This window comes from Leiobunum rupestre, chromosome 3, assembly GCF_980474605.1.
Source record: "Leiobunum rupestre chromosome 3, qqLeiRupe1.1.hap1, whole genome shotgun sequence".
In the NCBI taxonomy this organism is placed as follows: Eukaryota; Metazoa; Arthropoda; class Arachnida; order Opiliones; family Sclerosomatidae; genus Leiobunum; species Leiobunum rupestre.
This window is the reverse complement of record NC_143386.1, coordinates 28111765-28125637: the sequence shown is the minus strand read 5'-3', so window position 1 is coordinate 28125637 and position 13873 is coordinate 28111765. Positions and strand designations below refer to the sequence as shown.

Sequence of the window (13873 nt, the reverse complement as noted above, 5' to 3'; positions counted from 1 at the left end):
CATTGAAGGGGGTTAAAACGAACCGCTTCCAACATTTTCATTTGGATTTATTATTGTTGTTAATTTTCCGGAAAAATAAAATGCGGAAACATTTCCGGTAAATCGGAAAAATAAAATATAAACAAATTGCTTTTTAAGGGTTTTTAATTTTATTAACTTTTTAACGATCGAAAATGTCTAATAACAGTAAACATACTACAAAACATTAATAGTGTTACATTGTTTATGAGTTTAAAGCTAGTCTAGAGGTTTAGTTTTACTTATAGATTCAAAAAATGAGGAGAAAATGCCGCTTTATTTAAATTTGCAAACAATACTTGACTAATCACGGAATGAAAACTTTTTTTTCGGAAAAATAGGCTAAATTTTCCGGAAACTTTCCGACTTATTTAAGGTCAATGATATCGATTGATATCAAATTTAACAATGCACCTCCAATAGCAGAAATAATATTGACGTTCAAACCAAACCTTAAATATCGGGATGAAGGCGGTCGAAAAATATAAAACACTGGTAGCGCCACCTATTTAGTTGTCTTCGTATTTTTACATTACTATAACTTTTTTGGTTATCATAAATTAATTACCAAATTTTCAGTGGATTAAATAATTTTCCCTGTAATTTAATTATAGTTTAAAAGCAATTTCTAATGTTTTACGACGTAGTTTCGCCCATATATTATTTCTGTTTCGTCGAGTAATCTACTGCACCGTGTTCACGGTGTTCTTTATCATTTCCAACTTTCAGAATTATGGAAGATTAACTGGTTACTGATGTCAAACCCATTGAGTTGGGAATATCAGGGAGTACAGAACGGGAGTCGTTTTGACAGACCTTTTAGGGTTCTCAACCAAGAAGCCAGAGAATCGAGGTGGGGTGGGTTGAAAGGGGGTGGAAGGTTGGCAAAATACGGGACAAGATACGGCTTTTTGCGCTATCTACCTAATTTTTGTGGCTTTGTTGTTTATGGAGGAAGTCGATGCTGCCGTTTTTCATTAGATAACGTAGATCCTAATTGTAAATATTTAAATTATCTTACGACCGGCAATATTCCAAGTTTCTTGAGTAAAGCGTATCATTTTTAGGATATAATACAACTGAAATCATAGTACTAAATCAATGTAAATATAATTTTGTGTCATATTTCAAACCTTAAGCCTTTGCAATGATTGGCTAATATATTTCCCATTTTTGCCTTTAACATGTCCTTTTTAAACACATTCCCTAAAATAGAAAAATAAATTGTATAAAATTATATAAAATAATTATAAGATCTGTTAAAATAATTACAATTTGTTTTCTTTTGACTTTTGAAAGTCGATTTATGTAACAATGGTCCATGCTTATTTTCACCACGTGTGTAAAATTTGAATTTCTTAACAAAAACCACATGGCCGCTGATAATAGATGGCGTTATTTAGTCGAGGTGTCCCGTATTTTGCAGAGGCGCCGGCTGAAGTGTAGGTCATTGCAGCAGAACCAAAAACCCCCCTCTTTTCATCTCCCGTTCTGTACTCCCTGGGAATATATAACAACTCAATTGTCAAACCGCGCACAATTATTAAAAAAACTATATTCCGGGGTATAACCGATGGGTGTCTGTGTATTTCATGGCTTAGTTCATGTGAATAAAGTAAAAGATTCCATAGAGGGTTAGGTGCACCGCTGTTACCGGGGACGCTTTGATTTTTTAAACAACTGTGTTTTCGTGACCGAGGTTTATCTCGAAATATTTAGCCTAGATCCAATAAAGATCATACGCATCCTTATGATAGAACAAAACTAAATGAAAGTATTAATATTTTGCCTACCTTTATTCACGATAAAATACGTATTTTGTAGTAGTAGAATAATTTCCTTTGGGATTAACGAGTGATTGTTTTTGGCGGGTTAACGTGCATTTTTTCCTGGATCACGGCCCCCTGCACGCGCTCACACTGCTCGCGACGATAGCGGCCCCGGCGATCGACTGAAAATTGCGAAAGTGAAATTAGTTAACTTTTTTCCTACATCGACCTTTGGCGCTGACGTAACAACTAAGAAATGGCTGGAGTATATGGCGAAAACGTTCCAATTTTTTGAGTTTCATTAATTATTACTAATTGTGTAATTTTAGGGTTATAATTTCTTTCCGTAATCTTTAAATTACTTATTAATAAATAAGTAAAATACGTTTTGATATTTTTTAAATCAAAATACGCGCCGAGAAAACCAGACAAAGAAGACGCTGTCGACGTTAATAATGTAAACAAAAGAACTAGTCATGTGTCCGCTTATCAGCTGTTGTTTTTCGATTTTATTCTTACAGTTCTTTGATAGTAAGTTGTTTTAATATTTACAAAGTTAACTTCAATTTAAGTAAATAAGTAGTAAATGTAATGCAGATTATAAAACTAGAATATTATTTTTACAGTTAACAAAGTCAGACAATGTTGAAGATTGCTGAAAATCTATGTATGAGACATGTAAGCATTCTAAATCACAGACTCACTAGTCTCACTCACAGTTCACAATATGGTTTAGGTCTAAATGTAGAGATTCCCATTTTTTTTACCATAATTTAAGTTAAAATTGGTTTTTGTTAATTGGTTTTAAGAATCTCGATAACTTAGTAGTCCCACGCTCACATTAAAGTAATCAGCTTTTTTCAAGTAAAATTCATCAAGATTCAATTAAAATTACTGGATGATGTAGGAACATGCTGGATGATGTAGGAACATGCTGGATGATGTAGGAACATGCTGGATGATGTAGGAACATGCTGGATGATGTAGGAATATGCTGGATGATGTAGGAATATGCTGGATGAGGTTGAAATATGCTGGATGATGTGGATAAACATTCTTTTCGTTTCTGATGGTAGTTATATTCGAATTTGAGACCTAATCGTATATTGGCTCATATGTAATGCCACCAATTAAGTAATAGGTAGTGACGTACATCTGGTTCCAAATCCTACGATTACGCATTAGCCTCACAACAGACTATCATTAACTGAAGTTCCTTAAAATGCAAACCACAAACCAATCTTCCATGTGAAGTGTATGCTTCGTTGACTACAAAATCATTCCTAGAGATGCTCTTAATCCACAGTTTGCATAAATTTTCATCAGCGGGTAACTGATGAAATGACACTTTGGTCTTCTTAAAAGTAGATGAACACAATGGAACAGAACAATGCTGGTATTTTTTAAATGGGTAATTTGGAGGGGCAGGTCACTTCCTTGATTAATGACGCACCTCTCAAAAGATTAAATCGTTATTATTTTGATTAAATTCAATTTAATCACGATTATGTTGATTAAATCATGTTTAATTAATTAATATAATCTTTAAATCTATTTAATCATGATTAAATGATTAAATCTGATATAAATGATTAAATCTGATATAAATGATTAAATCTGATTGAAACAATTAAATCTGATTGAAACAATTAAATCTGATTGAAACGATTAAATCGTGATTAGTATGATTAAATCGCGATTAGAAATTAGAACGAGAATCAGAATGATTATATTGGTGATTGGAATGATTATAATTGTGCGTGATTTTATCGAGCTTATTAGAATAATTTACTAAGTGATTAGAATTATTATTTCGTATTTACCGCGCTCGATAAAATCTCGATTCGACCGATTATATTGATTAAATCGTGATTAAATTGTTTAAATCATGATTAAGTTTAAATCGTGATTAAAATGTTTAAATCATGATTAAGTTTAAATCGTGATTAAAATGATTAAATCTAATTAAAATGTTTAAATCTGATTAAAATGATTAAATCCTGATTAAAAAGATTATATCCTGATTAGAATGATTAAATATCGTTTAAAGCGTGGTTAGATTTTCTAATCTTGATTAATTTTTGTTGAAGAAATAAAAAACAATGAAGATATTTTGTAACAAAGTCATTCAACAGTACTAGTCCGTTCTTACTAGTCAGTTTTCTGTTGTACTACCATCGTTTCATTAATTGCTATGTATATCTATATTTTAACCAAGTCGAAAATAAACCGTTCATTACTTGTAGCTGATGTCACTGGATTTATTTCGGTATCTGCGCTCTGCTCCGTGTTGCTGTTGAAAACTTCAACAATTTTTTTAATTTTAATTACGCTGATTTAATCACGATTACCTTGATTTAATAATTTTACTATGATTAAGACGCACCCAAAATGGAAGTTACCTGCCCCTCCCGGTAATTTTCACTTATTAAAAAAACAGGATGTAACGCAGCCAGGGTAATGGCATTTGAGCAAATATTAATGTTTTATCTTATGCAAATTATAAAGAACAAAGTTTGGTGAATATGACAAAAATTATGAGCAGTTATCATAATTATAGTCTTAAATAACTACAAAATACAGTTTTTAATAACTTGAAAACTCATTGCCAATACAAAACTTAAACTATTTATGGTTAGGCTTAGCAATAAAATGTTACCACTCAAAATATTGAAATATTTATTTAAAAAAAATTTTTGAAATGAAAACTTACATACTTAAAAAGTGTAATTACTAATTGTTTGTTACAAACTTCTCCAAATTCAATAAAACAGTTGGAAAAAAACTTCACTAATGCAAATTCATCGCCATTGAAACGTATGTTAAACTTCCCGCCTCTTTGATAGATTCCGGTTGTTACACCAGCGTTCCAAGCGACGGAAAATCGCTGTCGCGAAAATACATGGGGAGGAAATTCTTTGCCGGGGCCGCTATCGTCGCGAGCAGCGTGAGCGCGTGCAGGGGGCCGTGCCTGGATATATTGACCGTTAGTAATGAAATTTTCACCGGGTAATTTCACCGCTACATAAGGACTCGTGACGAAACAAAATAAAACGGTGCTAAACATAACTAACCAATACTATACATCTGAAATTTCTAAAATATGACGAAATAGGAAGGAATGGCCTTGAGATTTGCATTACGACAATTTGTAGATCTCCCACGCCGCTTTCGAGAGGGGGGCCCTCGTCTTCCTTTTTTTCATTTTTTATTTATCTCTTTGATTTGGTATTTTTAATGATAACAACCAGCATTTTTCTTGGAGATTTTAACCGTCGTAAATTATTAAACCCGGTAAATTTTAGCGATACCAAAGGACTCGTGACGAACAAAAGAAATACAAAAGTGCTAAGTGAAACTAGTTAATAATAATAATAATTAATATTGTTTTTCTAATATTTCCATCTATTTTGACCTTGAAATCTGCGTTACGACAATTTGTAGATCTTCGACGCCTTTTTCGAGTTTGGGCCGTCAAAGGACCCCGCACAACGTCTATGTAAAAATGGCTTTCGGCCAATGTTTATGAAATTTTGATATGTTGTCCTCCTGATCATGCTGAACAAAAGTGTCAATTTGGCCCAAAGTCGCCAAATCAATATCTTGGCCGCTACTGACCCTCAAAGATCGAAATAACCATAGTAATTCTCTATTGTTTTTCTAATTAACTTTTTGTCAGAAGTGTATGATTTGAAGTATGTAAGCTCATATAGTGGCGACTGGCAACGTATTCCACGAACGGTCGGGCCAGTCTTATCTCGACTGTAGAACCCTACCCCCATGAAACCCGCGAATGGCAACTCTTTCCGAATGAAGAACGCGAATGGCAACCCTACCGGCATGAAACACGCGAATGGCAACCTTATCCGAATGAAGAACGCGAATGGCAACCCTACCTGCATGAAACACGCGAATGGCAACTCTATCCGAATGAAGAACGCGAATGGCAACCTTACCTGCATGAAAGACGCGAATGGCAACTCTATCCGAATGAAGAACGCGAATGGCAACCCTACCTGCATGAAACACGCGAATGGCAACTTATACCTGATTTCTAGTAGAGAAGAGGTGACGGGCAGCTAATGAATCTGGCTATCAAGCAGAGTACAATAACATCGATATCGTTGTTACTATATGAGCTTACATACTTCAAATCATTCACTTCTGACAGAAAGTTCATTAGAAAAACAATAGAGAATTACTATGGTTATTTCGATCTTTGAGGGTCAGTAGCAGCCAAGATATTGATTTGGTGACATTGGGCCATTTAACACTTTTGTTCAGCATGATCAGGAGGACAACATATCCAAATTCCATAAATATTGGCCGAAAGCCATTTTCCCATAGACAGTGTGCGGGGTGCTTTCTGTTATTTCCATCTTTGATTTGGTAAAAGGAACCCGTTCAAAACAAAAAAATATTTTACTGTAAGCAATCGTTTATTTTAAGATTTAAACAAAATAAACTTTACTTGATCTTAACCAACCTTGCTTTCTATGAAGTAACCTGTTTTGTTTTACAATCAAGTTCCTTACGTGAAACATTTTTAGTTCAATGTTTTTATCGGTGAGACGTCGTCGGATTCTCTGCCAATTTAATTACACCCCGGTTAACCACGTGAATCTCGATCATACTGCGAATAAATTCATCTAAGCGAATGCATTCTTTCGGTGAAATATGCCTTAGTACTTACAAGGAGACTACGCGAGGTGTAACTCATCGAAAAAATGCGATGGGCTTTAGTATTACCATGGCAACCGAAAACGTTTTTGACAAACTAAAATAATATATTTCTCTATGTAAATTAACATGGCAAAATAGAAGATTCCTATGAAATTATTCAAAAAACATTTTAAACAAAATTAAGTGGTTAAATTTGGGTATATATCTAATTTTGGGTAAATATCTAATTTTTGGTTATATTGTCGGATTACAAAGTTTATATTTAGCACCAAATGACAATTATTGTAGATGGCAGCATACGCCAGTTTAGTTTTACTTTTTGTTCCTATAAAATTGTAACCTTGAACCCACATTAAAAACCGCAGCAAAAGAGCTCGCTCTCAATTTCAATTTACATTTCTATCTTAGTCTCTTTTATTTACATTTGTTTCTATAGTTATAGCAACGGAATTTTTCCAATAGGTTATGGGCTCAGTTCGATAGATAAAGTGTAAAAGAAACTTGTTAGTTAGCGATAGAGAAAGTTTAAAAAGAAACTCGTTCATTTAGTGGCTTTGGAAAAGGGTTAGGTTTCGCCAAAAATAAAAATTTCTACCGCGTAGTAGTGTATAAACGTTTTTTGTTTTCTTGGGCGGAACGAAAATGGCGACAGAAACGACTAATGTTCATTTTGCCAAATTGAACAGCTCCAATTATCAAATATGGAAATTCAAGATGGAAATGCTATTATCGAAAGACGATTTATGGGAAGTAATATCTGAAGCCACGCCACATCCTGTAACGGAAGCTTGGAGGAAACTAGATGGCAAGGCAAGAGCAACAATTGGGCTTCTCGTTGAAGACAATCAACTGATGCTTATTAGAGCGAAAACACCAGCAAAAGGCATTTGGCAAGCTCTAAAGGATTATCATCAGAAGAGTACACTTTGTTCCAAGGTATTTCTTTTAAAGAGGCTTTGTAAAAGCCAGCTTTGTGAACCGGGAAATATGGAAGAACATATAGACACGATTTTGGATCTCGTAGACAGACTAAGGGGCAGTGGCACCGATCACTTTTTCCCCTAATGGGAGCCGAAGCTTACTAATAAACTTGGAATGAGGCTGCTGGCAACACTTTCTTGCTACGGATGCTTAAAAGTAAACGGCCTTTAACATCGGCGGTTTTACCAATGGGGGCTTTGCCCCCCATTGATTTTTCCCAATGGGGGCTTCGGCCTCGCTGCCCCCATGGGATCGGCGCCACTGCTAAGGGCGGTAGGAGAAAATCTCAAAGAAAACCTTTTGGTCGCGTTAATGTTATGTAGCCTCCCGGAGAACTACGAAACGCTTATTATGGCGTTAGAGACGAGACCAGCAGCTGATTTGACCTTGGAGTTAGTGAAAGGAAAGTTGATTGAAGAGTTCAAACGAAGGGAAGGGTCTGAAAAACGAAATAATGGCGAAAGACAGACGGCGCTACAAATGTACGCGAATGTTGAAAAACAAAATATGTTCCTATGTTGAAGCCAAAAGGTAACTGTTATACGTGTGGAAAGAAAGGTCATTACCGAAGGGATTTTAGAATTTACAAAGCGGCTTTACGTCAGAAAGAGCAAAAGAAAGGTGATGACCCGCAAGCGGACAGACGTCCAAAGAAAAGTGATAAACAGAAAGACAAGGCTAGTTTGAAAACGCAAGATGACAAACGCCATGTACTTTTTAAGATATCCATTCAACCGCATGAAAATGCTTGGTACGTTGACTCAGGTGCGATGTGTCATATGACTAATGACAAAACATTTTTCACGAACATTGACACGACTTATGTAGATAAAGTTTACACTGCTAATGACGCTACTTTAGACGTCGTCGGAAAGGGTTTCGGAAATTTAAGATGTTGCGAGATGAAAAATAAGCTGAGTAACGCAACTGTCACGGACGTGTTGTACGTACCACAATTAAAAGGTAGTTTGCTGTCCGTACGCAAATTAAGCAAACACGGATTGCCCATCAAGTTCGTAAACGATATTTGCACGATCGAAGAAACCAATGGTAAAATCGTAGCAACGGCAACTTGTAAAGAAGGTTTTTATAGATTGGATCAACCGGCAGAGGTTTCGTTGGATCAACCGGAAGGGGCTATGTTGACACATAGCGGAGAATCGAAAGAATGTATCCACCTCTGGCACCGTAGGATGGGACATAGAGATCCGGAAGCTCTCAAGACTTTTGTCAATAAAGAGCTTGGTACCGGAATACAGATCACAAAATGCATCACGGCGAGGGTTTGCGAAACCTGCATTGAAGGCAAAATGGCACGTTTACCATTTCCAACTTCAAAGACAAGGTCGAATAGGATTTTTGACTTGATCAATACAGACTTGTGTGGGCCGATGCAGACGGTAACGCTTAGAGATGATCATAGCAGGTACACTACGGTTGAGCTCATTAAGACGAAAAACGAAGTCGCCGAAAAGGTTAGAAACTTCGTAAGGTCTTGTGAAACAAAGTACAATAGAGAACCAAAGTGTTTTCGCTCGGACAGAGGCGGATAATACGTACACAGAGAGATTAAAGATTTTCTACAAAAAGAGGGAATTCAATGGGAGCTAACAGCACCGTATACGCCACAACAGAACGGGAGATACTGGGGAGAAGCAGTAAAGATGCGCTGCTATATTCACAACAGATTACCTAGTAGCAAGGTTCGTAGAGAATATAGTTTTAAAATAAAAATCGCTCAGAAATCTTACTTCCCTCATACAAATTCCTTCATCATACTCCACATTAACAATTACAGGGCTCTTTTCAGCATAAACAAAAAAATAACACGAGGTACAGAATAAAGTTAATTGCACTTGACAATAATAATCACTCGATTCTTTAAGATAAATCTCATTATCTCCATTTTTATCTTTACGTAACTTGACCACTTTCTACTAATTCCCTGGCATTGGTAACATTAGGGCATTTTAATTCAAAAATTGAATCATCGTAAATCAACCCATCTGGGCTAGCGGATAACCACGGATTTGAACTTGAAATTACGGTACCAGTTATAGTTACTGGGAAGTCAGTAATGTTTTTGAAGGCTTCACGTGCAGTATCTTCTAGTAATATGCCCCGGTTCATAGCTTCTTAAGCCCCAAATGTTTCCGAAGAAAATTTTTTGGGTCTGTTGTTTTTCTTTTAGGCACGTTATTCGCAACTCAAGCGGTAATTCTTAGCTTCCTGCTTTGACTCCAGATCAGTGATTCCGATTGTTTTTCGGTAAGATCTGCTAAGATAAGTAATTTGTTTAAGAAGTGCCTTAAATTTTTTTTCGAAAAATGTTTTTAAAGTGACCCAAAAAAATTCAAAAATAGAGCTAGTCGTAAAAGAAAAAATGAAAAAATTACAAATTAAAATAATTAATTTGTTTAAAAGTGCCTTAAAAATGTTTTTAAAATGACAAAAAAATAAAGCTAGTCTTAAAAAATTAGAAAAAATACAACCTACTTATAAAATAAGTAATTTGTTTAAAAAGTGCCTTATTTTTTTTACGAAAAATGTTTTTAAAATGACCAAAAAGAAAAATAGAGCTAGTCTTAAAAAAGTAATAAGTAATTTGTTTAAAAGTGCCTTATTTTTTTAAGAAAAATGTTTTTAAAATGACTGATTTCTTATTAATTAAATATGTTGGAAACTTAGAAAACTTCCTTATTACGTATGTGATAAGCCTACTGCAAAAACCTAAAAATTATATTTGCATTGGTAAGTCTATTGTAGATTAGTAGAGGTCGGCGTTTGGATAAAAATCGTTTTCATCCATGGATAATATCCATAAATAAACGGTTAACTACAATTTTTTGATTAATCGAAATTTTGTCATGGTTAATTTATCTGTTCCGCCGAACTCTATAGATTAGTCAACTTGTCTATTGAATGAAATTTCCAAGATAAAAGTATCATATTTAGGGTAACGTAAATAAATTAATATTAAGAAAAATCTGAACAATATACATGTAAAGAAAGCTTTACCAACTAGTCCTCCATGTTTAAAGGCTTATTTTGCGTCTGACACACATCTTATGGTTAATATTAGCTCCCCAAAATGTGAGTCGCCCACGTACGACGTCATTTCTCTCTCTCTCTCTCCGAGTCGTTTCGGAAAATCGTCCAAAACTCGTTTATTGAATGCGCCCCCCTTGACCTAGTAGGGCACTAGAGAAAACGCCTTTTGAACATTGGTTTGGAAATAAACCCGATCTTCGTCACATGCGAATACCAAAATTAGATATTTTCCCAAAATGAGATATTTTCCCAAAATTAGATATTTTCCCAAAATTAGATATTTTCCAAAAATTAGATATTTTTCCAAAATTAGATATTTTCCCAAAATTAGATATTTTCCCAAAATTAGATATTTTCCCAAAATTAGATATTTTCCCAAAATTAGATATTTTCCCAAAATTAGATATTTTCCCAAAATTAGATATTTTCCCAAAATTAGATATTTTCCCAAAATTAGATATTTTCCCAAAATTAGATATTTTCCCAAAATTAGATATTTTCCCAAAATTAGATATTTTCCCAAAATTAGATATTTTCCCAAAATTAGATATTTCCCAAAATTAGTTATTTTCCCAAATTTATATATTTTTCCCAAATTTATATATTTTCCCAAAATTAGATATTTTCCCAAAATTAGACATTTTCCCAAAATTAGACATTTTCCCAAAATTAGACATTTTCCCAAAATTAGATATTTTCCCAAAATTAGATATTTTCCCAAAATAAGATATTTTCCCAAAATTAGATATTTTCCCTAAATTAAATATTTTCCCTAACTTAAATATTTTCCCAAAATTAGATATTTTCCCAAAATTAGATATTTTCCCAAAATTAGATATTTTCCCAAAATTAGATATTTTTCCAAAATTAGATATTTTCCCAAAATTAGATATTTTCCCAAAATTAGATATTTTCCCAAAATTAGATATTTTCCCAAAATTAGATATTTTCCCAAAATTAGATATTTTCCCAAAATTAGATATTTTCCCAAAATTAGATATTTCCCAAAATTAGTTATTTTCCCAAATTTATATATTTTTCCCAAATTTATATATTTTCCCAAAATTAGATATTTTCCCAAAATTAGACATTTTCCCAAAATTAGACATTTTCCCAAAATTAGACATTTTCCCAAAATTAGATATTTTCCCAAAATAAGATATTTTCCCAAAATTAGATATTTTCCCAAAATTAGATATTTTCCCTAAATTAAATATTTTCCCTAACTTAAATATTTTCCCAAAATTAGATATTTTCCCAAAATTAGATATTTTCCCAAAATTAGATATTTTCCCAAAATTAGATATTTTCCCAAAATTAGATATTTTTCCAAAATTAGATATTTTCCTAAAATTAGATATTTCCCAAAATTAGATATTTTCCCAAAATTAGATATTTTCCCAAAATTATATATTTTTCCCAAATTTATATATTTTCCCAAAATTAGATATTTCCCAAAATTAGATATTTTCCCAAAATTAGATATTTTCCCTAAATTAGATATTTTCCCAAAATTAGATATTTTCCCAAAATTAGATATTTTCCCAAAATTAGATATTTTCCCAAAATTAGATATTTTCCCAAAATTAGATATTTTCCCAAATTAGATATTTTCCCAAAATTAGACATTTTCCCAAAATTAGACATTTTCCCAAAATTAGATATTTTCCCAAAATTAGATATTTTCCCAAAATAAGATATTTTCCCAAAATTAGATATTTTCCCAAAATTAGATATTTTCCCAAAATTAGATATTTTCCCAAAATTAGATATTTTCCTAAAATTAGATATTTCCCAAAATTAGATATTTTCCCAAAATTATATATTTTTCCCAAATTTATATATTTTCCCAAATTTATATATTTTCCCAAAATTAGATATTTCCCAAAATTAGATATTTTCCCAAAATTAGATATTTTCCCTAAATTAGATATTTTCCCTAAATTAGATATTTGCCCAAAATTAGATATTTTCCCAAAATTAGATATTTTCCCAAAATTAGATATTTTCCCAAAATTAGATATTTTCCCAAATTAGATATTTTCCAAAAATTAGACATTTTCCCAAAATTAGACATTTTCCCAAAATTAGATATTTTCCCAAAATTAGATATTTTCCCAAAATTAGATATTTTCCCAAAATTAGATATTTTCCCAAAATAAGATATTTTCCCAAAATTAGATATTTTCCCAAAATTAAATATTTTCCCAAAATTAGATATTTTCCCAAAATTAAATATTTTCCCAAAATTAAATATTTTCCCAAAATTAGATATTTTCCCAAAATTAGATATTTTCCCAAAATTAGATATTTTCCCAAAATTAGATATTTTCCTAAAATTAGATATTTTCCCAAAATTAGATATTTTCCCAAAATTAGATATTTTCCCAAAATTAGATATTTTCCCAAAATTAGACATTTTCCCAAAATTAGACATTTTCCCAAAATTAGATATTTTCCCAAAATTAGATATTTTCCCAAAATTAGATATTTTCCCAAAATAAGATATTTTCCCAAAATTAGATATTTTCCCTAAATTAAATATTTTCCCAAAATTAGATATTTTCCCAAAATTAGATATTTTCCCAAAATTAGATATTTTTCCAAAATTAGATATTTTCCTAAAATTAGATATTTCCCAAAATTAGATATTTTCCCAAAATTAGATATTTTCCCAAAATTAGATATTTTCCCAAAATTAGTTATTTTCCAAAATTAGATATTTTCCCAAAATTAGATATTTTCCCAAAATAAGATATTTTCCCAAAATTAGATATTTTCCCTAAATTAAATATTTTCCCAAAATTAGATATTTTCCCAAAATTAGATATTTTCCCAAAATTAGATATTTTCCCAAAATTAGATATTTTCCCAAAATTAGACATTTTCCCAAAATTAGACATTTTCCCAAAATTAGATATTTTCCCAAAATTAGATATTTTCCCAAAATTAGATATTTTCCCAAAATAAGATATTTTCCCAAAATTAGATATTTTCCCTAAATTAAATATTTTCCCAAAATTAGATATTTTCCCAAAATTAGATATTTTCCCAAAATTAGATATTTTTCCAAAATTAGATATTTTCCTAAAATTAGATATTTCCCAAAATTAGATATTTTCCCAAAATTAGATATTTTCCCAAAATTAGATATTTTCCCAAAATTAGTTATTTTCCAAAATTAGATATTTTCCCAAAATTATATATTTTTCCCAAATTTATATATTTTCCCAAAATTAGATATTTCCCAAAATTAGATATTTTCCCAAAATTAGATATTTTCCCAAAATTAGATATTTTCCCAAAATTAAATATTTTCCCAAAATTAGATATTTTCCCAAAATTAGATATTTACCCAAAAATATATATTT

At 32.0% G+C, this 13873-nt stretch overlaps 1 protein-coding gene and 1 long non-coding RNA gene across 5 annotated transcripts in view; one reads left to right on the top strand and one right to left on the bottom strand.

Annotated features, from left to right (window-relative positions):
* The window catches only part of LOC149951346 (uncharacterized), a 468892-nt gene that overhangs the window by 142339 nt on the left and 312680 nt on the right, over positions 1–13873 (bottom strand). The window lies entirely within an intron of this gene.
* On the top strand, positions 2213–3210 carry LOC149951352 (uncharacterized). Its single transcript, XR_016479843.1, has 3 exons — positions 2213–2318; positions 2414–2465; positions 2695–3210. It is a non-coding gene; the product is annotated as an uncharacterized LOC149951352 (long non-coding RNA).